Source organism: Ambystoma mexicanum, chromosome 1q (genome assembly GCF_040938575.1).
Source record: "Ambystoma mexicanum isolate Mex_15411 chromosome 1q, UKY_AmexF1_1, whole genome shotgun sequence".
In the NCBI taxonomy this organism is placed as follows: domain Eukaryota; kingdom Metazoa; phylum Chordata; class Amphibia; order Caudata; family Ambystomatidae; genus Ambystoma; species Ambystoma mexicanum.
The window spans coordinates 1,418,557,358-1,418,584,521 of record NC_090922.1 but is presented as its reverse complement, the minus strand read 5'-3'; positions in this window follow the sequence as shown (position 1 = coordinate 1,418,584,521).

The following is a 27,164-nucleotide window of genomic DNA, read 5'->3' as shown; positions in this document are numbered from 1 at the left end:
GAACCATCTCTCCTTATCAGTAGATGTCTCAGTCTGTGAGGGTGATGTAGAGGTACCGCGAGTCATTGTTTTCCAAATTAGTATTTTGGTTTGCATTGGAGAAAGCTTGATGAAGATTCCTCCAAATAGAATCAAAAGGCAAATACCTAAACCTTCCTCAGCTCAAACCACAAACCTGACCAATTCAACGATCAAAGCCAAACTGTTGTTTGGAGCAACCTATCACAAGACTCAAAGGAGCAGAAAGGGTTCTATGTTTTTTCCCCAAAGCGCAACACATGGAATTCCGCCTCTGGGGGCATCTAGCATAACTCCTTTCCACTCCCATCAGACCTCTGGATGGGGGGCTCTGCTGTCCATATCCCTCTTCCACGATCACCGCCATATACCAACACTACAGCATCCTTGGGCCTTCACAGGTAGCCCTCACCCCCGCCCCCTGCCCACTCTTCTCTGTCCCCTTTTTGGACCCCTCTGCTTCACCAAGACTGCACCACCTCACCCACAACCTCTCCTTACCTGTTACTCCTTGTCGGCCTGTTGTTCTTCCTGCTCCACTACACGCTGCACACACAGTCATAGAAGGCAGACTATGCTTTCTACGACTATGGGCCTCATTCCGAGTATGGCGGTAAGGGATAGCGGCCACCGCTAACGAGAGCGGTGGCGGTAATCCCTTACCGCCATACTCCGAGTTCCCTTTGCGCCATGGAGGTTTTAACACCTGCTTTTAGCAGGTGTTAAAAACCATGGCGCTAAGGGACCTTGATGTTAATTACGCCACCGTAATTTACGGTGGCGTAATTGACACCTTCCCCACTCCCATTATGCCCTATGGGGCAAGAATGGGAATGGGGAAGGGTAAATGGGGATTGGGGGATTACCGCCCCGCCAACCTTGGAATGGGGCGGTAATTCCGCCATCCACCAAGGCGCTGCCGGTCCGGGTACGGCGTCAACCAAGGCGTTAATAGCGCCATTGGTTAGCGCCGTACTCGGAATGAGGCCCTATGTGTTCGGCGCACTGACGTGCCGACAGGCAGTGCTTCCAGTGAATTCGTTTTGGTGAGGAAGGGCTCAATGAAAACCACAGAACGATCCAATCTGGTGCAGAATCCACCCTCAATGCAAAATACTGACACACGCATGCTCATAACATTCCAGTATTATGGACAGTATTGGCTAATCCCCCAACCCCAGTGGATATCCAGAGAAGGGAAGCGGCAGCTTCAACAATGTGACTTTCTTCATCCTGAAAATGCGCTTCCTTGATTTCCTTACCTCGCTGACCTCTAAACCTATCTCACCTCAACTCCAGTCCTTCCCTCACAAACCCACGCAATCTCTTCCATTTTATCACCCGCAAGCAAAGATTTTCCTTCCATGTTTTGGCCCTGTAGACATCACCAATAAAGCCAAAATCCATAAATAAAGATAAGGGCACACAGAAAAAGGGCAGTTTGAGAAAAGATCTGTCCCTGAGATGAGATCCTCATTAAATTCACCATCCGGCTATTCTTCTGGGGATCACACCTTCTGCCGAGGGCAGACATCTTCCGCTCTGAGCCAACCCATTTCCCATTCAGAGGCGGGACAAATACTTCATTATAACCTTGGCCACCATTTTCCGCTGTATGGGGGCGTTGCTAGGGGGTGGGCTAAGGGGGCTATAGCCCCTGATCTTTTGGTTGTAGCCCCGGATAGAATCTCAGGAGCTACAGCCAAAAGACTAGCTAGCCCCCAGTCCCAACAGTTCCGACATCAGCGTAGCCCCGGGTCTTTTCCAGACCTAGCAACGCAACACTTCAATATGACTTCCTGTGTTAATCACACGCCCAATTACTGAGTCGTGGTACATTATGAAAGTGCAGCCCAGCTGTCTAGCCGAAATGAAAACGGTGTCTAAAGCCAGGAAGAAAAGACTAAGGGCCTCATTACACGGTAGGCGGTGAGCCATGGCGCTATTAGCAATTTAACAATTACGCTCGTTCATGGGGTTGGCGGAGTACTACCACAAGTTTGTTGACAGTTTCTCTGCTATGTCGTCTCCTTTGAGAGATCTATTGAAAAAGGGCACCAAATATGTGTGGTCGGAAGAATGTCAAAATGCCTTTAGCAAGATTAAGGATAGTATTGTAAAAGCACCTTCATTAGGAGGGTTTGTTTCTGGCAGATGAACTGTGTTGGCTGTGGACGCAAGCACGTTAGGGCTTGGTGCTGCTCTTTTTCAGTATGACGGTAACATTGAACATATCATAGCTTTTGCCTCCCGACCACTGAGGGGGCGGAAAACAACTATTCCGTGGTGGAGAGAGAGGCTTTAACTGTATCATGGGCTGTTGCTCATTTCAAATTTTTTCTATGGGGCCAGTCGTTTGTTGTAAAGACAGATCATAAGCCCTTAGTTCAGTTGTTGGGCAGTGCAGAGTAGGCTAAAGGTTCACCTAGAATCTCTCGGTGGATGATTGACCTGCTGGCATATGATTTTAGAATGGTGTATATACCTGGGGGAGAAAATGTTGTTGCCGATTGTCTTTCTAGACTGCCTGCACAGAATGAGAGCTTGAAGGATGTGAATGTAGAGTGTACTGTGAGTATTTGAGAACTTGTACACAATGCCATAAACCAAGAGGAATGGCAATCTGCTGATGTTAAGGATGAGGCCCTGGGGCAAGTCAAATTGTGGACCAAAACAGGTTGGCCTAGGAAAGACCTCATTGAGAAGAAATTTGATGTTTTTTATTGCATTAAAGAGGAGTTGAGCATATCAGAGGATGGATCTCAGCTCATTAGCGCCATGGCTCATGCCGGTAAAATACCGGCACCGCCTTGGTGGAAAGGGGATTTACCGCCCCATTCCAAGGTTGGAGGGGCGGTAAATCCCCCTTCCACCATTGCCCTTCCCCATTCCCATTTCTGCCCCATAGGGCTCTATGGGAATGGGGAAGGTGCTAATTACGGCACCGCAATTTTGCGGTGCTGTAATTAGCTCCGAGGTCCCTTTGCGGGTTGGATTTTAACGCCTGCAAAAAGCAGGCGTTAAATCCCCCAACCCGCAAAGGGACCTCGTAGTAAGGCGGTAAGGATTTACCGGTACCGGTATTCTACCGGTACCGGTAAATCCTTACCGCCATCCGTGTAATGAGGCCCTAAGAGCAGGTAGAAATACACTGGGCCTCATTACACGGAAGGCATTGGCGGAAAGGGGATTTACCGCCCCATTCCAAGGTTGGTGGGGCGGTAAATCCCCCTTCTGCCATTGCCCTTCCCCATTCCCATTTCTGCCCCCATAGGGCTCTATGGGAATGGGGAAGGCGCTAATTACGGCACCGCAATTTTGCGGTGCCGTAATTAGCTCCGAGGTTCCTTAGCGGGTTGATTTTTAACGCCTGCAAAATTACCATTAACGGTAGCCATTAACCATTACCGCCTTCCGTGTAATGAGGCCCACTGTCTATTTCCGGCTCCTTTGCTCGCGACATGTGGTTGCTAGGCTATAGTTAATGTTCTGTAAGAGCTTGAACGGCTGACTGCGGTCTTCCCGGTAATGGCCATAAACTCTTCAGTTAACGGAGGAAGGAAATGAGCCCTACGTGGAAATTGGAGGGGTGCCGTCAAAAGACACATTACCGCCTTTTCGCCTCGAAGGGATGAAAGGCAAGCGCGCCAAGGTTAGCCGTTCGTTTTCATTTCGTTAATGGTCAGCTTGTTTGTTGACCAGGAGACGTGCAGTTGATGAGTGAGTTGACGCATGGCTTGTAAATTCGCGCGCCCCAAGGATCGGGGTGGGACTCCTTGCACCGTTGCCTCACTCTAATGAAGATGATAAAATGCAGACTGCGAGGATCAGTGCGATGACGCAATATCCATCAGACACAGCTTAAGTACTTTACTAGAAGGGGCCAGAGGGAGCAGAAGCTTTTATCAAATGGGCCAATGTTTGCAACAACCTCTAATCAGCAAATGTCCTCTACACTATTAGCTGTCTCCTTTATTGGGCAAGCAGCAGTTTCCATTTTACACCTGCGTTGTCTGCAGGCTGCTACACCTTGGCGTCCTCCTGTTGTTTTGTTTCTAAGTGCTGTTTATGTATTGTGCATTGTTTTTGCATGATGCATTTTTTAAAATTTTTTGCAAACATTAAAGACACTAGTAATTCTATGCTGTGTCCGGTGTGTTTTGTCCAACCCTTTTTTTGAACATGACATTAGTGCATGTGCCTGCGGGCTCCAAGCATATTATGTTTATGATTTGCGTATGGTGCGCTGTGGGCTCTGGGGTGAAGGAGTAGACCTTTCCTTTAGGAGGCCGGCAGGGCATCAGAGGTCTGGCTCCGCTGGCTCTCTTTTTCTGTGTAAAAACTGTAAGTTAGATTGCCCCCTGATTGATAGACACTGACCTAGGGATGTCATTTCACCAAAATGCCAGGGGTAGCAGAAGTGACATCACACGACCCTTGACCCCCGATGACATCACAGGAAGTGATGTAATTTGACCCACCCCGAAGTGATATAACGGGAGGCGATGGAACACGACCTTTCACCCGTTGACAAAACAGGAAGTGGCAACACATAGCATTGTACACTACGAAAAATATGTTTACGATATCACTATAATGTGATGTATATTTCATACAAGAATGGATCACCATATGTATCGTTAAGATCAGTGTGTATAGGCCCATATTCCCAAATTACTGTGAATGCAATCAGACGTCCATGAACACATGATAATGATGTGTTATTATTTAGCACTTACACTTAAGCACTTTATATAGAAAAAATATAAACCCAATATCTCCCAACCTGTGTTGTTACTCATTTATCGACCTCAGAAGGATGAAAGGCTGAGTTGAGGCATTTAGGAACAGACTAAACCAGTGACTTACCCCCTGAAGTGTGCCTGAAATAAACCTTTAATGAGTCTAGCAATTATTGTATAGAATTCCGGAAAGACACATTATTTGGTATTCTTAATCTTTCTTATTTAGGGTCAGTGCTGAAAGTGTTAGACTTGTGGCACTCCTGTTCTTATTTTTCTTATTTTTTTAATGGCGCCTGAACAAGAAGGCCAGCCACTCCAGAAGTAAAGAGCCACATGGTGCTGGCCACAGCCCAGGAGCTTGCATTACAAAAAAAAAAAAACTTTTTTTTTAAGAGGTCGCAAGGGCGTCTACAGAGGTCGCAAGGGAGACTAGACCCCTAAATGACGTCCCTGCACTGACCACTGAGGATCAGTGGCTGGGGGGCGGGCCATTCGGGTCATAGGGCCTCATTACGACCCAGGCGCTAATGGGTTAACGGCGCCGCAGCCTTTTACGGCGCCTAATTACGAGGTCCCTTTGCGGGACCCGACCTTAACAGCTGGTTTTACCAAGTAGGGACCCGCAAAGGGAACTTGGTGCTAAGTACGGTGCCGCAATTGGGGCAAAAATGGGAATGGGAAAGGGCCATGGCGGCATGGGGAATTACCGCCCCGCCAACCTTGGAATGGGGTGGTAATTCCCCATTCCGCCATGGCGGACACCGGCATGGACCATGGTGCTAATAGGTCGTAATGAGGCCCATAGTGCAGCACAAGATTCAGCCGCAGACGGTTGGCGGCAATGACAAAGTACGCTTTGACATCTTTTTGAGTGTATGCATGAATGCTTACATACATGTAGGAAGGACTGCATCTGTGGGCACATGTTACTGTGTGCATGCTGTGCGTTTTGTATGCAGTCAATGAGTGCGCAGTGTACACATGTTAATGTTAGTGCATTTGAGTAAAATATCAGTGTGTATGTTTGTGCGGCCCTATGTGGAGGCACAGTGTTTGCGGGGGAGGAGGTACGGCAGTATTCACTCAGGAAGGAGTCTGGACCCAGGTAAGTAGAAAATAGAAGCCTTCTGTATTGTTGCAGGTACAGTTAGAAAGTAAGTGCAGGAGCAACAGGTAAGCACATCCTTCTAGTCAGGGCTCCCATTCTGCAGTCCCCAACCAACATCCCTGGAACCATCAGGTCCCTCCAGGGTCTACATTCCATACACTACATCACAGCCCATGCACACATACAATGCCAGATACAGCCCAAGTCACTATACACCTCCCTTTGAAAAAGGAAACAAATAGAAAGCTTCACACTCTAAAAGGCTCCCTCTGAACTAAACACCACATCACACTAGACAGGAAACATACATATAAAAAAACATGACTCCTTATGCCCAGACCTGCCATGTCAAGGCCTCAGACCTGCCACACCTGAGCACAACCTGTCCACAAGAGGGCAAAACCAATGTCTAATGTCTGCAAACACTTAAAAGAAAAACCTAGTTCCTTCCGCCTGGGCCTACCACCCAGAAGCCATTGGACTGTCACCCCTACGCACACCCTCACTCACACCAATCACAAGGGTGCCACACTATACACACACACACACCAGCGAAACACCCAACTCACATAAAAGCAAACTCACCTAGCTGGAAACTAAAACACCAAAACCTACTAACCACCACCTCTCCCGAAAGAAAACATTGAAAAGGCAGAAACGAAAGAGAAGGACAAACTACACAAAGAACACAAAAAATACAACAGAACCACAAGGAGTGGTGCGCAATTGTGCATATGAGCAAAGATTGGCTGCTCCATCTGCCCGCATGATGAAATATACCCAACGCAACTACAAACGTAGAGCGTCAGACAAGTACACACACGGGGTAATTACTTGCATGTTTGCGTGATTCACAATAGAATTGCTGTTAGTTACGCTTATTGTGTCGTTTCTATACTTCATCTGTAAACATTGATACAGAAACTCTCTCCATCAAGTCAATAAACTCCAAGGACATGAAGCTATCTCCAATTTCACATGGATAACTTCAACTTCTCCTTAATCCATGTTTGAAATACCTATACCTATTTGTCTTCATTTATGTCACCTACCTTCAACACTTACAGAGCCGCTATGGTCTGTTAAAAGACAAATTTCAATTGACTCCATTAATTTGAGCACTCAGTGACTGAAAGCCTTGTGTCTCTACGTTCTGAAACAATAGCGCATTGTGGCCAACTACTTCTAGCACCCATGGCTTAACTGCTGCACACTACGTGCTTGGCACAAACTTCCAACTCCAAATAAAACACCAATGAGCTGGAGTTGGTACTCTTACTCTTGCACACTATGTGATGTAGCTAACAATGTGGCACGACTCGCTCCCTTCGCTCCTGTTCCCACCACTTGGGGGCATGATTTGGGGGTTATTCCCTACTTGACTTTTCCTCCGAACCTTATGCTACAGTGCTGTGATGAATTTGGAGCGCTAAATCCCTATTTTCCAAGCTACTTTCCTTCCAGATCCATTCCAGGTTTTTGGCAGCCAGCATGCTTCTTTAATCAAATGACTATGCTTCCCAAAATACCTGGCCCACTGCTTCATCTCCACCCTTGCAGGACAAGGCTGGGTGGAGGATAGGCAACACCTGTGGCTGCAGGTGCAGCAAGCAGCACACCTGAGACATGTGCTCATTAGGCAGCTTTAAAAGCCTCAGTTTGCTTCAGTCCAGCGCTTGTCATTGACGCAGTGTTCCTGTTTGTGACTGGTCCCCTGTTCCTGGTTCTTAGCTTTGTTCCTAGTTCCTAGTTTCTATTCCTTGTTCCTTAACACTGGATTTCGGATGTATGTGCTTAATTGATTTCTGCTTCGTAGATTCCTTTTCTGTATTCCTCTGTTTACAGGCAGCTTTTCTCAGTGCTTTCCCTTTTGGTGCAGCCCAGTTTACCTGTGTTCTATTTTTCTTTGACTTTGTCCTTTGCTGCTGTAAACCTTGATGCTTTAGTGTTTCCTCTTTATAGATTTAGCTTAGCTTCCTGCCTTTTTCCTTGGATGGATGGATGGATGGGGGAAGTTTGCCTTTGTAATTTCGTTTTCCCTGCTCCTGCTCCTTTACTTTCTCTTGGAATCCTTTCCATGTCTTCCCTTGCACTTCTGCATTTATTTCCTATTGATTATTAGGTGTGGTGTGCTGTTGTAGCTAGCTTCTGAATGAATGCCTGTTTTCCTCACTTTTCTGTAATCACTATTCCTACTTGCCCCTTGTCTTGAGTCTTATGTGTTTAGTTATCCTCCCATTGCTGTTATAGCCTTTCTGGGTCACTATTTGATCAACAGGGTTTGTGGGCTTGCTGACATTCAAGTGGTATTTCTCGACCTCGTGAGTACCGTTTTTAAGTTCTCTTATTCAATACCATCAATAGTGGTAGCTCACAGATCCAGTCGTTTCTTGCCCTCTACGTGGGCTTAGCTCTGTCAATACCTGTAACAGCAATTGTGGGTAAGGAGCTTGGCGACTTTCCTTGCAGTCACAAGGAGCTTCAAAGTGCTTACCCCACATCCCTTTTCATATATTTGTATTGTTATCACACTCTATTTGCACTCCTGGGTTTTAGTATACATGAGTCTTGGTTCCCGTGTGCACGTTGTTTGATTCAAGGCTATTCACTGTGTGATTTTGTGCACATTTCCCTTGCCATATTCGCCGCCTTTGTCCTCAACTGACACAATGTCCAACATCTAAACTGTAACACACTATGTGCTATAAACAATTATGCTTTCGCACACTATGTTCTTCAACTTCATACTCTCTTTCCCTCATGTCCATTTACTTGTTCTATTTTTGCATACTATGTGATTCAACTTCATACGCTCTTTCACTCATGCCCATTCACTTGTTGTACTTTTTCCTGCTATGTGCTTCAGCTTCATATGCTCTTTCACTCATGTCCATTCACTTGTTCTACTTTTGCACGCTACATGCTTCAACGTTGTACGCTCTTTCACTCATGTCCATTCACTTTGTAACAGGTTTTATGGCACGGGACACTCCGGTCAGAGACTTCTACCACTGACACTGAAGGTGGCGCACAATAAACACACCCTTTTATTTTTGTATTTGAACCCTGGATTCTTGGTTTGAAGAGGAACCCAACCCGCCTCACACCGTCCTTAACAAACCCCCTGTGTCGCAGTGGACTATGAACCAGGCCTGTGGGTAACAAAGAAATATTTATTTATTTTTAAAATTCACAGAAAAATCAGAGCAGACTAAATTAGGGCAGCAATCACCAGTGTGGTGACATTACCAATGCAAAATGTTCTAATACAATGGATTCAATTTTCTGACATCTTCTGCATCAACTTTACACAGAAATGAAAAAAGAAATCCGGATTGCACTTGTTACTTGTAGGTCAGTTTACACTTGCGGGAGGATAGATAGGACGGAAATCCGTGTGCTGTACTAAAGAGGCAAGGAAGCGGACAAGCTACTGAGCAGGGTGCTAAAGCAACATTAACACAGGTGAGCAAGTCGATTTTGAGAGGAAACAATGCAGAAAAATATCACACACGGCAGAATTGCAATTTCTCATTTAATTCGCGCTTTAAACTAGCAAACAGGTAAGAAAATGGGCTTAGCCATCAAAATCGGAAATTGGTTTTGGTGATGGAGAACAAAGGTACAGAACAGGTAGGATACTAAGGGAAAGGGGATACTCTTATGGATTGATGATATGGGTTTTTTATGGGAAAAAGGCAAATCAATTTTTAGAGAAAAACACCAAGTCGTGGGCAATTTCGGTTTTGATGCAAACTGGCTAGTTTTACTAATACTATATTTTAATGGCTATATTATGAATGAAAGACACTGCACACAAGGGATTTAATTTGCAATTTTAACCAGCTTGTGCTGTGTACCTCCTTATAGGGAAATTCATTATTTATTTCAAGTAATACAAAGGATTTACACAAATACTTAAAAAAATGGAAAGGCAACATGCTAACAAATGTGAACTAACACGGGTTCTTCTAGAGAAACGGTAAACAGAGGATACTAGCACTTTTGGATATGATTAGGGTTTTTATAGGATTTTAATCGGGGTTTGCACAGCGAAAAGAGCAAGATGCAGTTTTAGGGTGCGGGGTGATGTTGATACTTACAAAATACACTTGAGTTGGGTAATTTGAAAAGCCAGCCAGGTCTCTGGACAGCAGAGCCTAGGATCTGGTCATGGGCAGCGGGGTCAAGAGATCTGGTCAGATGGATGGCTGGGCTCTCTTGGATGGGGACAGCTGGGCAAAGTCTGGTCACTGTGGACAGCAGGATGAATCATCTGGACAAAAAGGTGTGGTCACTGGATTCTCCTAAATGGGTCAGCAGCCTTTCCTCCTTTCTCCCTGAATTATTGGGATGAATGAGGTTCTCGATAGGTGGTTCTGGATAGGTGGTTCTGCCTGGATCTGGGTCAGCTACCTCTGGACCTGGTTCTGGAGTCTTGGAATCTTGCAGGGTGAATTTGGGATGTTGAATCTCCTGTGCCTCCCTGTCTACCTATTAAATAGGAAGTGTGACATCATAGAATTTTTACAATATGGACGGAAGCACCCTGGACATACCCTTTGGATGGGATAGGCCAGGCTATGGGTGTCACCTTCTCCGTGTGGGCGGATTGGTTTGAAGGAAGTGACCTCCCCTCCGTTTGTCTCACAGGCCTAAGTTTTCACAAAATGGAATGATGGAATACAACTTTATATTTACAATAGTCAACATCATAAAACTCAGATGGGCAGATCCCATATTTCACAAGGAATATGCCAGTTCAAATGCCAATTCTGTGCGATGTTGCCACATCATTGGGCACAATTTCACTCATGAAAAACATATTACCTAAAATTCTGCAAATGGCTACACATAATCACAATATGATCTGGCATATTTTCCGCAAGTTTAATATCTGTGCCATTTATGCTTCCCCCAGAAATGCATTTTCTCTGCCATTTCATTTCCCTGCGTGTCAGATAGATGCCAGAGAGATGCACATAGTCATAATATCACATTACTGCTTATTCAGATTGCGGAGAAAAATGTATTAATATGAAAAGGTCTTTAAATCAAATGGGCTGGATTTGTCCCCAAAAGTGGGCGGTCTTTCCAACCCCCCCAGCCAAAATGTCTTCCCTGGTTCAGCTTGCACAAGAGTTGCCGTGACTCCCCCTTTGATGTCCTCCAGTTGGTGATGGAAATAAATGTTAAAAAAAGCATACCTTCAGGGCAAAACTTAACTACCAAATAGCACACCCCATGTATACTATTGCGCTTGGAGTTGGTCATCTAGGAATAGCGTATGCTGCCGAACTTAAGCCCATGCTATTATGGCTACCTATGCCTGTGGCTGATCCACAACTCAACTCATACAGAAGGACAATGTCAGACTTATTGCATTCTGATAGGGGTACAGCTAGGCTATGGGCCAGACATGTTCACTTCACTTTGTATAAAATCCAGTGGCATTGTCTCTGGGATCACCCAGCAGGTATTATATGTTCACCTTCAAGCTGTAAGAAGCATATAGGAACTAGCCATGCAAGACATGCTATACAAGGACCTGGCAACTTTCTATTTGAACGCTCTAGCCTTACTGAGGATGATTTTGGCATGGAAAAGTATCTATCCCATTTAGATTTTTTTTTATGACAAACACTTTCACGTGAAATTCTGCCCAGTTATACTTCCATTAGCAAATTTTACAATAAATTGAAACACCCAGTAAAACGCTAATTGTATAATTTGTCTCCATAATATTCAAGATAATAAACATGCTCTATCACATCCCGGAAGACGTTGGTTGCAACCAATAATTAGGAAATGTGGCAAATCAACACTACGAGCGGTGCTTAATTTGTGCAGAGACCCCTCAAAATCAGATGTGGTCTTTGGGATTGCCTCATGGACTATCAGGCTAGGTGCTATGTCGGTCTATGTTTATATACATTCTGATATTATGGCAAATGTTTTTTAATGTGAGGGCTAATTTATTTAATATCAAAGTATATTTTTGTGGTGTTGTATTCTGTCTACTTGAAAATTACGACTCTTTGCTGTGATAAGAGAATTATTCTTAATTGTATCAATGATGGTGATGATGCCTTTTGGTTTGTAGGTAGCAGGTGTTGCAACAGAAACATGTAATTAAGGTACCGAACCATTCCGAGCAATCCTGCACACAGTTGCATTACAACTGTCATCGAGGTAAAAAATAAACATTTTCCATTAGGTGGAATAGGGCTTGCTGAGACATGCACGACTTCTGTAACAGACAAAGTACAAGGGAGATTATACAGGATGAAGGAAGTAATGGTCAGACAATGGGCGTGAGTGGAAGCAAAGAGGGAGGACATGCCAGGAGAAAGGTCTATTATCCAGGATAAGTGGTTTTACTTAAAATCGTTTGTGTGCTGTGGAATGACTGTTATTTAATTAGCAGCCAGGGCAGGAGGCACAGCCAATCCAGTTTGGCGGATCGCAGGCTGAAACCTCTGATCTCAGGCCGGGTTCCACGTAACCAGCAGGTCGCTTTTCCTGCCCTGCAGCACCATCTTCCACCCCACCCTTGCTTTTCTTGTATTGTATACTATATTTTGTATACTATATACTTGTTTTGTATACTATACAAATTACTCAAAACAACGCACTAAGAGCAGCACTCAATATCCCCAAGAGGGAGCACATCTCTCAAGCAAGACAAAAAGCTCACTGGCTCCTAGTTAGAGAGCACATCCTGTTCAAGACCCTCACTATCACCCATAGATGCCTCTCCCATTCTGCTCCCAGCTATCTAACTGAACGAATACAACAAGTGCAGTCACTCAGACCTAAACGGGACATGTGCATACACCAACTCTCAATTCCGACCTTCAACAGAGCCGAAGCCAGTGGGTCGAGTTTTGAAGTTCTAGCACCAAAATCTTGGAACTCACTGCCACCTAAACTGAGATAAGAAACATCACTCTTTGCCTTCAGAAAGGCACTGAAAACCACCTTATTTAAGTAAACATATACCTGCCATACTGCTCCCAGGTACCTGGAACACAAGTAAGGACTGTAAGCATTGTCTTTACTGTGTCCTCATACTGTACTTATGTCACTGTTCCCTTGCAACCTGGAACACAAGTAATGGATGTAACCAATCTTTTAGTGTGTCTACGTATGGTACCTACGTCAAGTGAGCTTTCTGTAACAGCGCCTTGATGCCCGAGGGCAGTTGCGCGCTTTAAAAATGCAAATAAAATAAATAAATAAAAATGTCCAACCCCTCTCTCCTGCCCACTTACCTAATTGCTGGCGCATCAGCTTCACTGCCTCTCACTTTTCCAGCCGCAATGGTAATGGAGAGAGGCTCCGTAAGGAGCCATGCGTCTACAACCATGGCGGCCATCTTAGCAAAGTATTTTCATTAATTGAATGGGACACGTGCGGCGTCCCTTTCATTGAATAAAAACACTTCCTTTTAGCACTGAGTATTAGCGCCTTGGCCCATTAGCTCCGCTTGGGACGTTCACTTTGGCTGCTGGGCTGTTACCCCCAGTGTAGCCTGTGGAACGGGTTACCAACACGACAATACAACATATTGGAGCAGAATAAAATGTCATTCTGGAACTGCTGAAGATTATTTTAAACAATAACATTTTCAGATTTAATGATAAATACTTTATACAAATCTCAGGCACAGCAATTGGTTCATCAGTAGCACAAACAGAATTGACTGACAAGCTGTCTGAATTTAAGTTATCTTGAGAATGGATTGGGCAAAAACACTAAATATGGTTTAAATTGTTGAAATTGTTATAATTCTTATCGGAGTCACTTGGTATAGTTGCACACAAACACTAGCAATGATTTAATACCAAGAAACAATTTGAAATCTTGAAATTAAGGTCGGGAGCAATCATAAACTGTTTTACACGTATAAGAATTTCCCTAAAACGAAATTTGTGGCAAACTTTTCACTGCGCGATAATCGTGATAACGGGATAACTCTATGGATTCGGGATGCGGTTTTAGATGCAATTGAAAGCTGGCGATGTTAGCTACAAGCAGAAGTTCAAAATATGTGTCTAGCACAAAAATAAAACTGAGGAAGTTATGGATGTTTTAGTGGAGGTCATTTTTTCAAGATAGGTGCAAGAATGGGAAAATGGGAATGCGCTTTTATAATGACAAAAAGGATTTCTTACACTAGAGTATACCTATGAAGACAACAAATACCACACAGGAACACAGCCACTTGATCAGGGCAACTGCCTGCAGTAGTCCCGCCTTCTTCAGATGAGAAAGGATCAGCGCAGAGATAGTTTTAATTAAACTAGCACATTCAGAATATAGGAGGGATTGGATAGAGAGTTCAGGCAATTCAAAAATATTTTTAACAACACAGGTTCTGAAGACAAGATAGGTTGGATTTAAGATAGGAATTAACTAAGCACGGTGCATAGGCTAGTGACACAGTTCTATGTATAGATACTCACTAGATATGTTTCAAACTGAACCGTCAGGATTCTGGTCAGGGATTCTGGTCCAGGATTCTGGTAAGGACAGATGGCTGGGCACATCGGATTTCGGCAGTGTCAAGGCGCTTTGGACACCACACGGCACAGGACTGGATCTGATCTGCAATGGACTCTGGTCACAGCACGGCACAGGACTGGATTGGATCTGCCCTTTTTGGTTCTGATGATAATTATTTCAGCAGGCAAGCAGTACAGTGCAGCCGGGCTGTATTTTAGTTCTGCTAAGGTTTGTGGGGTTGGTTCTGGAAGTTGAGGCCTAGCTGAAAATGGTTCAGCTATGCAATGGGCCTTTCTACTTTGCCAAGTTTTTGGAGTCTGGAGCAAGGAAGATGGAAAGTTCTGCAGCAGGGTGCTTGCCAGCATTCGGACAATGGGTGAATCTGTCTCTGTTTTTTTCTACCTTCTGCTGTCTCTATTTATGCTATGCTGAAGGGTGTGTGTGTGCTGGTCTAGCCTAAGCTCACCCCTTTGACAGGGATTGGTCAGAATCTCCCCTCTACTTTGATAGGAGGAGAAAAACAGTGTGTCTTCTTTATGGTGTGGGTTTATGAGGCTTAGAGTCCACCCCTAGCCTCTTCAACACAAAATCTACTTTTGACAGAATACATATTTACACATATGCAACCTCTATAACAACCACATATATAGATTACATATTGTGTACAGCAGCTACTCCTCCAAACCCGTAACCCGTGGGATCTTGTGTCTGCTTTTCTCAGAATTTTGCCCTTTTCATCAGGAACACAATGTCCAATTTATCCACAAATTTCTACACGTGTGCGCGTATAACGTGGGCATAAATATATAAAGTTTCATACTTCTAGCAGAAATACATTTGGTGTAAAATCACATTCTCTGCCGTTTCCTTCCACAATATGTCACATGATCTTGCCGCCTCTTGAAATGCGCATCCAAAAATTAGATTTACAATTCTGTTATTTTAGTGTTTTTGACAACATTAAGTGCCAAGTTATAGGTATTTAAACAAAATGTTCTTTGTGAATGTCCAGCCACAGATGGTTGTTTGTCTCCGCCTCTTTTTGTCTCCCTGCAGTTCAGAAGCACTCTCCTCCCTGTTCTCTTGGCAGAGGCTATTTTACGACGGTCCTCACGCCTAGCCGTTCCTGCTTTGCAGCTGTTCATTGTTTCCTTCCCCACTGCAGACCAGGTTCTTCCCACACCTATTATGATCATTTAGGTGTGATTCCCTGGTGGAGGGAGCTGGAGGGAGAGGCCTTGCCTCTGCGAGCAAAGCTGTTATTCCAGTTTGGTAGCTTTAGCCAAGCTTTATTTTAATTGTTAATTCTGTTGAATTTTCCCTTAGCATACAATAAACTTGTGGGATCAAATCACAGCTAAATACTTCTTCAAGATTTTACACCATGGAATCAAACAATTACAAGATGGGTTACTCTCAATAACAGGCCTGTTAGCCTGCAAACATTTGATTTTAGTTTATACATGTTTATAGTTTTAATCGTGCAGGCCCCTGACAGCTGTCATTCAGGTGGCCGAGGGTACTGCACCCAGATTTTGACACATCCACAGAGCCACTGTTGCTGTGGAAATCCCTTGATGCTTTCAGCTTTTCAGGACATTGTAAGTTCACAATGGTTTCTTGCACTAAGTGAATTGTAGCACCCAGCAAGAATTCTGGATGTTTGAGGGTGTTTTGTACTGGCATTCTGCAGTTTCGCAACAAAGAAAAGGGATTTAGAGCACAATTTTGGTGTTTCAGTTAGCAAAGCACTGCTTTTCCTTCTGTACTCCATCTTCACATGTTGTGGAACCCAGTGACATGTTTCAGGAGGGCAATCTCTGTTCCACCACTGACAACATACATGGCAGATTGGGCAGCCATCTTTTTGTGCTTTGCAAAGCGTGATATTCAGGGGTTTTGGCGCGCACAAGGGTTTTGCGGCCATTTGTATGTTTCTGGCACCATCAGAACACAGTGATGCTGCAGGACAGAGCAGAAGTGGGTTGAATCATCCCACATAGTGCTGTAAAAGTTATGTTATGTTAATTGGCTTGTATACTGTTTGGATCACCACCATAGTGGTCTTAAAGTACCAAAACCTTGTCTGTAGGGGCAAACTATGACCCCATCCCAGGGTGTAAATCAGACAATGGTCTGCGGGGTGAAAAAGAAAAAAGGAAAAGGTAAGCGGGTAATGACAAAGAGGGAGAAAGTCACAGAACAAAACAGACAGACATATGCCAGAACAAAAGGGAAATATAATGTTGAGTGACAGTTATTGCTGGGATGCATGTATTGTAGTAAGGGTACAGACCAGAAAAGGATCAAGAAATGTCCATATTGTACAAGTCAATTATGTTGTCAGTTAGCAGTGCAATGAGTTGTTGGTATAATTTAAAATCGAGTATTGGATGTGTGAGGGCCTTGAGATATATGTGCTCAAGAGTTCATGTGAAATTTTGGGGCTTTAAAAAACAGATATTCATTATGAGTTCCCTTATGAGTACTGACTCACTGACAGTGGTGTCAGAGCCAAGAGTTGGCTGTGTGCTTAATGAAAGTTGTGGGAAACAAAAGGGCAGCAAGAAAAAAGAATCTCACTATAGCAAGCCATAGGATAGCTTCCAGTGAAGGGAGAGGATGACCATTATATCATACAACGGACTGAACTTGTCTATTGCGGGCCTTAGAGCATTATAAGCAAAATTGTGCTTTACTGTGCAGTGTTCCGGCTCGATGAAGTGTTTGATTACCTGAGAAACCCTTGTGACCATATATTTCCCTGTCAAACCAAATGACACAGGACCGTGGGAGGGCGAATGCAACTCCAGGCGACTACACCGAGCCGCCAACACACGTGCATGAGGGCATGATTCGAAAATCAGGAATGCAGGGAGCTATTTAGCTCCTGCTTGCAGCACAGAGGACATCAGTTAGTCTGACTCCAACAGCCACCAGCCCCGGCTATGCAGGCTAAACTGATGCCGAAAAACACAGCTAGGTGAATTTAACTCTGTGCGCTTAGGAAAATCTATAAATAAACACTAGGACATAGCTATACGACATTCACATCTTAAAGGGTAATACATAATGGACAATATGATAAGTTTGCAGTTATCTTATTTGGAAGTTATATTTGCGGACCGCTATGTACTAACTCCTTGTTCCCGAGTGGTAGCTCCCGGTCCCTGACTAATGCAGGATATCCAGGAGCTGCTGGTAGGTCCTGTTTAGTCTTAATTTCGAACTATGGCTGGTACCCCATTTTGTCCCTAAATTCATAGTAATACATATTTAGAAATACATCTTATAATGGCACCGAACTAAAGGGCCCAAAAAAGATGAGATGGATCCAAGTGATGTAGAAAAGGTAGTGAGAAACTATTGGACTTTACTTCTGGGAGATTTACGCCAACACAGATATATTCAAAATTATTAACTCTTAAAAAATATGCAGGATGCCCATGATAATTGTGAAATAGTACACTGAATACTGTTTTGTTATGTTAACAATAATTGAAACCCTAAATAATGGATTTTCTTTTTGGGCCATGTATTTTCTTCTGATTACATTTATTTTGGGGACTTCGATTTGAATTAGAAAAAAAAATCATGCGATTATGGAGTACATATATATCATTTCCCACAACTTGTTGTGGATTAGGCGGCCCCTAATTGAATCAGTAAAATGGCAAATGCCACTGCCACCAAGCAGTATTTGGAAGAAAGATACAGAAGAACATTGTTGCTTTTGCTTTAAATTCCAGCTGTTGCCACACTATGGGCCTCAATATGAGTGTGCCGGTGCAGTAATAACGTGCCGGTATTACTGGATGCCGAAATGTAGACCGCACTGGCACTTTGCAAGTTTGACGGTTAGGGGGTAGATTTACTTACAGCTCTGCGATTGTGGTATATCTGCCACTCTACTGGCAGATAAATGCCTGTATAACCGGCCCGGTAGTACCAGTACTGATAATAAAAGCAAATCCACTCGTGGAGTCCTATGGGACTCCATGGAATGGGGATTTATCAGTGTTTCCATCACTTAGAATCTGCCAGTAATCCCAGCAGTCCAAGTGGCAAAAAAAGTATTACAGTTTGCCGGCATCCCCCGGTAATACCGGCGGGATACTGGTAAACATGTAATGAGGCCCGTATATAACTGGGACCAGGCTAATACTGGGAATCCGCTAACATGCAATATATAATAGTAAGCAACATATTGGGAGAGTTAGACAGGTACATAGAAAATAAATTAAACATTAAATAGGCAAATTCCAACTGGAAGGGTATCTATATGAATTTGAAAAAATCATACTTGAGTATTTTTATCCAAAGGGAACGAATTGTGGGGCCGCAGATGGAGCGCTGGATTAGAGGTTGCAGGGAATGGGTACTGGCATTTGGGGTTCAGTCTAGGGAAAGGAGTGGGACGTGCTGAAAGAAAGGCAAGCTCAAAGACTTTGCATTCTTGACAAGATTGGATGGAGGAAAATAAGCTGCTTTATGAACAACTCCAAGATCTTTTAGAGTGTTTACATCCTAATGTATTGCACAATAGGGAGTTTTATGACAACATGGTCAGTGGTCACATAGGTGTTAACTAAGTGCAAAGGCTAACATTTATCAGGGAGAAAACCCATAAAGTAATTGACGTAAATGGATAATGCATTCATGGCTACTGCACTGGGGAGAGTGGAGCGTTTAACCTATCTAAAGATAGCATAGTTTCCAAACATTGTTTGGAGATATAAATATAAAGGAAGTATTATTTTACAATTCAGATAGAATGGTTACATAGATTGTTACAGTGCATAGCAAAGTGTAGTGTGGATTGTTGTGCAGGGAGCCACGTGAAGCCCTGATGGCTTGGAGGGTTCTGAGCAGGAATGTAGGGAGCAGAGAGGGTTCTACGTTATTTTGCCGAATGAATTTTCATCGTCGACATTTCATCGCCGATTTTTCATCGCCAAACCCCTGTTTTTTTTAATTTTATTATTTATGGGGGGGTTCCCCCCAGACCCCCCCACCCTACTTTAATAATCATACTCCAACCCCTACAAAACACCCCCCCAAAAATATTTTTTCAAAAAAGGGTTTTCGCAATGAAAAATTCGGCGATGAAATGTCCCACGATGAAAATCCATTTGGCTAAATGCGTGTATACCGCAGAGAGACGGTTGGAGCGGAGAAGCAGATGGACATGGGAGCAGGCGGGTCTCTTCATATGAATATTCTTCCTTAATAAATATAGTTACACTTACTGCTCGCCTCCCGTCCTTCAATACTACACAAATGTAAGAATCAGGCGTGAAGTGCTATTTAAATCAATGTGGTGGTCAGGAAGGCTGTAATGACCACCCTCTTTGTAGCATAAACCAGAAAGCAGACCTGGACACAATGAGTAGCAGAATGCTTGACAGAGCACAGGTATTGGGGCAGGAGTATCTCTGCCATGAAGTGCTAGACATAGAACCTTACGACGCGTGGATCTGGAAGAAACTCGATTGAAGAATCCAGGAGTTGATCAAAAAGGAAAATGGGATTGTGACATGTTCTGGTGTATTTTCTTGTATACTTCATTAATCGGTCATACATGCATTAGACTAAGACTTAGCAGAGTAGAGATATTGTGATGTCATGTTTAGAGTGTTTTGATTCTACGTTACATTCCAGTGTGGTCAGTTGGAGCCTGCCTCTCAAGGGGGTGTCTGCTGTCTTTGTATCTCCTACTTATTAAAGACTTATAAACTTACTCATGCCTGGACATCAGTCTTAACATTGGCGACGAGGATTGCTGCGACACTCACTGTGAAGCTCGATTGCCCCTCGTGTGGTTGCGCCGCCGGGACTCCGGTTCTCTCTCTCCCTGGAAGACAGCAGGCAAGAGGCAGACTGAGGGAGGTGAGCACTTGCGGCATTGATCTTTGGTTCTTTTGGGCTGGCGCTGCCGCGACACGGGCTTGGAAAGGGGCCCAGAGCCACCAGATTGAGCACAGATCCTGCGCGAGCCCCCCCCCCCTGCGCGAGTCTCCAGCACGGATGCTGGCGCGAGGATCGTCGCAGCGGTTGCTTAGAGCGGGCATTAGTGCAGCGCGGCTGCTGTTGGAGAGCTTTGTGCGAGCCCCCGGTTGGAAGAGGGGCATTGCGCAGGCCACAGCGCGAGCCGCAGCGCGAGCTCCGGAGCGAGCTTTCACTTTCCGCGCGCACTGCGAGACACGCGCTGCCTAGGGCGTGTTGATCTCCGGGCACCCCGGTCCTCCCATTGTGACGTCAGCTGCCTAGCAACAGCTTCCCCGCGCCTGGGAGCAGAGAAAGGAAGGTAGAACTTGTCTAAGCCCCGGATCTCCCATTGTGACACAGCTGCTGCCTAGCAACCATCTTTCCCACGCCTGGGGCACTTGTGGAGCGCTGTTTGCGGGCTGTAGTGTCTGTTTTCTTCGTGCAGAAAGAACACAAGCTCATTGTGACAACACAATCGCAGCACAATATGGTTCACATGCTAATTGTGGCCTAGAACATTCAAAAGATTTTTTTTTAACTAATTGTGCTCTGCAAATACATATCAATCCACAAACAAGGAAACATATGTGACCTTGTTTAAACAAGAGCTGGACTGCTGAGAACAGTACTACATTTGGTGTGTCCTTTTGTTAAACGCAAATCATGGCTACTTCCATTCCGCCTCCTCTCCCCTTCCTGAGTGAACCGGGATGGCCTCCAATTGCTTGGGATAGGTGGAGAGACATGTTTGAAAACTATTTGGTGGCCATGGGCGGAGAGAGATTTCCTTCTGCGCGTAAGAGAGCCTTACTCCTTCACAACCTTGGCATAGAAGGGCGCAGAATTTATGATGGACTTTCAAGACACCGTGCTCCAGAGGCTGATGACATGGATGAATATATGTTTGCTCTTAACCAACTTCGGGACCACTTTGAACCAAAAAAGAGACACAAATTTTTCCAGAGGGTTCAAGAGAAGTCGGAATCTGTGGAATCCTACATTGCTTGCCTCAGATCCCTGAGTTATACTTGCGAGTTTGAACATTTGACTGATTCCCTAATCAGAGACCAGCTGGTTAGATGCACTAATAATGTGAGAGTCCAGGAGAAACTTCTTGCAAAAGATATGAAATTGGATGAGGCAGTAGAATTAGCCAGAAGCATCGAGCAAACCTCAGAGTATGTCAAAGAACTTAGAATTGACAAACCTAATCCTTCCTCGGCCTCTGTATGTGTTGTTAATCAAAAGAAAGAAGTTGGCTATTCCACAGTCAAGAGAGGAAGTGGGAATGCAAGAAATATGTGTCCCCGTTGCGGCAGTTCAAGACATGGCGTGAACTATCCTTCCTGCCCTACCAAATATTCAGAATGTTTCAAGTGCAAGAATAAAGGGCATTTTGCTAATGTCTGCAGAGTAATTCTATCAATAGTGTAGAGTTCAAGCCAATCGACAATGATGAAAATGGTATTAGAAAGGGGTACAACATTCATGAAGTATCCTGTACACAAGAATTCACCCCAAGACACATATTTGAAATTTCAGAGATGTCTGGGATGACCAAAGGTCCCGTGGATAAGTTTCAAGTTGATGGAATTGAGCTCATAATGAAAGTTGATACTTGTTCCCCTTGGACCATTATATCCCAAGACACGTTGACAAATGTTTTGGGCAAGAGCAACGCTGTTATTCGCCCTACCAATGTCAAGGTGTGTGGATATGCAGAGTCTGATATAAATATCCTGGGTGAATTCTTGCAAAAATAACATATAAGGAAAGAGGCTGCCAAGCCATAGTCCTTGTGGCGGAAAAAGGGACCTCTCTGTTAGGCTGGGAGGAGCAGAGGAAGTTGGGTTTAAGGGTACAGGCTAGTGCACCTACTCCTGTCACCATTGCTGAAGTGGGGGATTCCTGGACCAAGGAATTTCCACAGGTGTTTTCTGAGAGTCTGGGAAGGCTTAAAGAGTTTGAGCATCACATTAGACTTAAGAACAATGCCCAGCCGGTGGTACACAAGGTACGCCAAGTACCACTGAAAATGAGGGCCCAACTTAAAGAGGAGCTCAATAGCTTGGTTGGTAAAGGGGTGATTGAACCTGTTGTAGCTACTGAATGGTTGTCTCCAATTGTTCTGGTTACCAAGGCTAATGGTAAAATGAGATTGTGTGTCGACCTATGCAGTCTCAATCAGAACCTAGTGGTGGAGAGACACCCGTTATGGAATATTTCAGAAGTTTTGTCCACACTAGGAGAACCTAAGTTATTTTCTATCATTGATCTCTCTGCTGCCTATCATCAGGTTCCGTTGTCTAAAGAGTGCCAACATTTGACTGCGTTCATCACTCCTGAGGGTGTTTTCAAGTATAACCGAATGCCCTTTGGTTTGGCCTCTGCGGCATCGGTGTTTCAGAGAATAATGGAGACGGTACTCAAAGGCCTTGAAAAAGTAACTGTGTTCCAAGATGACATTCTCATATTTGCCAAGGATGGTCCTGAACATGATAAGATACTTAGGTCAGTGTTATTCAGACTCAGGGATGCGGGTTTGATGGTACAAAGGGAGAAATGCAAAATTGCTGTTACGGAAGTGGATTACTTGGGGCATAAGATCTCCTGCAATGGTATTTCTCCCACAAAGTCTTCAGTTGATAGCATTGTGGGTGCTCCCCAATCCCTAGATAAAGAACAATTACGCTTGTTCATGGGGTTGGCGGAGTACTACCACAAGTTTGTTGATGGTTTCTCTGCTATGTCGTCTCCTTTGAGAGATCTATTGAAAAAGGGCACCAAATATGTGTGGTCGGAAGAATGTCAAAATGCCTTTAGCAAGATTAAGGATAGTATTGTAAAAGCACCTTTATTAGGAGGGTTTGTTTCTGGCAGATGAACTGTGTTGGCTGTGGACGCAAGCACGTTAGGGCTTGGTGCTGCTCTTTTTCAGTATGACGGTAACATTGAACATATCATAGCTTTTGCCTCCCGACCACTGAGGGGGGCGGAAAACAACTATTCCGTGGTGGAGAGAGAGGCTCTAGCTGTATCATGGGCTGTTGCGCATTTCAAATTTTTTCTATGGGGCCAGTCGTTTGTTGTAAAGACAGATCATAAGCCCTTAGTTCAGTTGTTGGGCAGTGCAGAGTAGGCTAAAGGTTCACCTAGGATCTCTCGGTGGATGATTGACCTGCTGGCATATGATTTTAGAATGGTGTATATACCTGGGGAGAAAATGTTGTTGCTGATTGTCTTTCTAGACTGCCTGCACAGAATGAGAGCTTGAAGGATGTGAATGTAGAGTGTACTGTGAGTATTTGAGAACTTGTACACAATGCCATAAACAAAGAGGAATGGCAATCTGCTGATGTTAAGGATGAGGCCCTGGGGCAAGTCAAATTGTGGACCAAAACAGGTTGGCCTAGGAAAGACCTCATTGAGAAGAAATTTGATGTTTTTTATTGCATTAAAGAGGAGTTGAGCATATCAGAGGATGGATCTCAGCTCAGAAAAGGAATGAAGATAGTACCTCCCTGTGATATCAGGCCCAAATTAGTGGACACAGCCCACCAAGGCCATCTAGGTATGGGGGGTACCAAAAGGCATATCAGACAATCACTTTGGTGGCCAGGAATTGCAAGTCAGGTAGAGAGGTGTGTGAGGAGTTGTAAAGAATGTGAGAGAAGCGACAAGAGCAAGATTGTTAAGGAGGCTCCCTTAAGACCTGTCAGTGTTCCAAGAGAGCCATGGAGGAAGTTAGCAGTGGATTTAATAGGGCCCATACAGGAACTGGGAGAGGATTTTAAATACTTGATTGTCCTGGTGGATTATCACTCAAAATGGGTTGAGTGGAAAGCCATTAGAGAAGCAACCACTTCACAATTGATTAATTTTTTTGAGGAGGTGTTTTACAGGGAGGGATTCCCCTCAGAGCTTGTTTCAGATAATGGGGTACAATTCTGTTCGGACAGGATGGTGGAGTTTCTTAATAGGTTTGGTATCAAACACTACAGGACAGCACTTTACCAGCCTAGAGCGAATGGTCTTGTTGAGAGAGCCAACAGATTCCTAAAGGGAGGATTACAGTTAGCCATTGCTTCAGGTCTAAGGTGGCAGACAGTACTCAGGGAGATGGTCTGAAACTATTGCGTGACTCCACACACTGTTACCGGCATTTCACCTTTCACGTCTCTCAAATGTAGACAACCCGGGACAAAGTTATGTCCGGGCTGGTTGGACTTAGCGAGGAGTGTACATGTTAACAGGGAAAGGATCATGGATCTCATTAGAGAGGCTCAAGATGAGTACAAAGAGAGATTTAATACAAAAAGGGGTGTCAAGGTGACACCATGGTCAGTGGGGGCCTGGGTTTATGTTAAGAATCCCAGGGTTTCTCCCAAATGTATTGCGAATAAATTCATTGGACCTAAGAAAATTGCTGTGATCAGGGGAAATGTTGTCATCATAGAGGGTGGAGAATGTTGGTCAATGGCCAAACTGGTTAAGTGCAATAAGTTTGACAATGATGTCGGTGATGGAGCGAGAGAAGAGCGGGTTCTTTTTGAGCATGGAGAGGATGAACATATGTGTGAACCGAAGGTGAGTACAGCTTTCGGTCACAACAGCAGCTTGAATGCAAACAGTGTTAGGAGCAAACCTGTCAGGTTGAATGATTATTACCTGGGTTAAATCTGCCACAAATTAAAGGGAAGAGATGTGTTCTGGTGTATTTTCTTGTATACTTCATTAATCGGTCATACATGCATTAGACTAAGACTTAGCAGAGAAGAGATATTGTGATGTCATGCAATTCTGTTTAGAGTGTTTTGATTCTACGTTACATTCCAGTGTGGTCAGTTGGAGCCTGCCTCTCAAGGGGGTGCCTGCTGTCTTTGTATCTCCTACTTATTAAAGACTTATAAACGTACTCATGCCTGGACATCAGTCTTAACATGACAGTGCAAGATAACTGTTAAGTCATCAACCAGAGCGGACACAAGGTGAGTTTTTGAAATATTTATTTCATATAAAATATAAACCCTCCTGCTTCAACAACACCACTAACAGTCACTCAAATAGCAGCAGAGCTCTTCTTAAGCCATGCACAGAACCTAGAATGTTAACAGGCACCCCTGGAGACAGGATAAACAATCCATCACGAACCCAGGATGAGTGGACTGAACCATCTGGACTGAATGTAAACACACCATGTTATGTATAGCTATAAATACACCCTTACCAGTTACATCCGACTCAAATGTAAACACCTAACACATCTCCTTCCTTATATATACATGCACAAACTAAAACTAAAATGAAGAAATAATTAGAATGGGATGGCCTAACACACCTCCCCCCTCAAACACATACAAGGAATCACATGGGAGCTTACCATCTCATCATCTCATTACTCAACTACTACCCCCACTTACTGAGGGTTTCACTGCAATCACAGTTCTATTCCAGGCCCTTCCATCTTCTAGAACTACAGCATCATCCATTGCTCTACACACTCTCAGTGGACCTGCAAACATGCTCTCCCCTTTACTCACACTGCACGGGTTGCGTACCCAAACTCTATCCCATTCTTCCACTCTGGTGAGTCAGATATTTTTCTCATTATCATATCTTTGTTTCATGTCCTAAAATTTAGAAAGTTCTCTTCATCTAAGTGTCTCCTCATCCCAATCCACAAACCTCATCGTACCTAACCATGGAGGACAGACAGACATGGCTGCCTTCCTGCTTGTCAAAGTTTCGAAGGGCACATAATCCACGTTGTCTATATTTTCTTCTTAGATTCTACTGTCTTGAATCACCATGCAAATACACTACATGAGCGTTCTATTAATTCTTTCAACATCTCCATTGGTGACTTGATGGAACAATGACAATGACAGATTTGTGTTGCTGTACTCCTATCCCCTGCAAGCAGCCTTACATAACTTTATAGGTGAATTGTACTCCATTGTCAGTTAAAGGTTTGCTAGGAAATCCCTCTCTTTGAAAAATGTCAACCCACAATTGTACAATCGCCCTTGAATCTGCCTCTTGAACAACCATGGTCTCCACCCATTTTGAATACAAGTCAACCAAGACAAACACATATTTTGTATGTGCCACCCCTCGACCAGACTGGCCCCAATATAGCCAATGGCCCTCATTACAATACTGGCGCTAAACCATGGCGCTATTAGCACCATGGTTGGTGCCGGTATCGTAACAAGTCCGCCAATTTTCAATGGGGAATTACCACCCCATTCCAAGGTTGGCAGGGCGGTAATTCCCCATTGAACATTGGCCCTTCCCCATTCCCATTTTTGCCCCATAGGGCTCAATGGGACTGGGGAAGGCGCTAAGTACAGTACCGCAAATTGCGGTACCGTACTTAGCACCAAGGTCCCTTTGCGGGTCCCTACTTTAACGGCTGGTCTAGACCAGCCGTTCAGGTTGGGTCCTGCAAAGGGACCTCGTAGTAAGGCGCTAATGGGTTAACGGCACTGCAGCCTTTTACGGCGCCGTTAACCCATTAGCGCCAGGGTCGTAATGTGGCCCAATGTGTCATAGTCCCAAGGCATCCCTGGAAAATCCAGCGGTTTAAGTGGCTGCAGAAATGTTTTAAGAACCTTGTCTGATGCAGAGCACTCTTTCCACCTCTTTGTCTAGTCCTGGCCACCAATAGTCTGCCCTTAGGCAACCCTTTAGCGTTCATCATCCCCAGATACCCACTTGGAGCCTAATCTTAAAATCTCTTCCTTACACCTGCAGGGGAAACAATGCAACCTGAATACAGGGCATGACCATCCTCC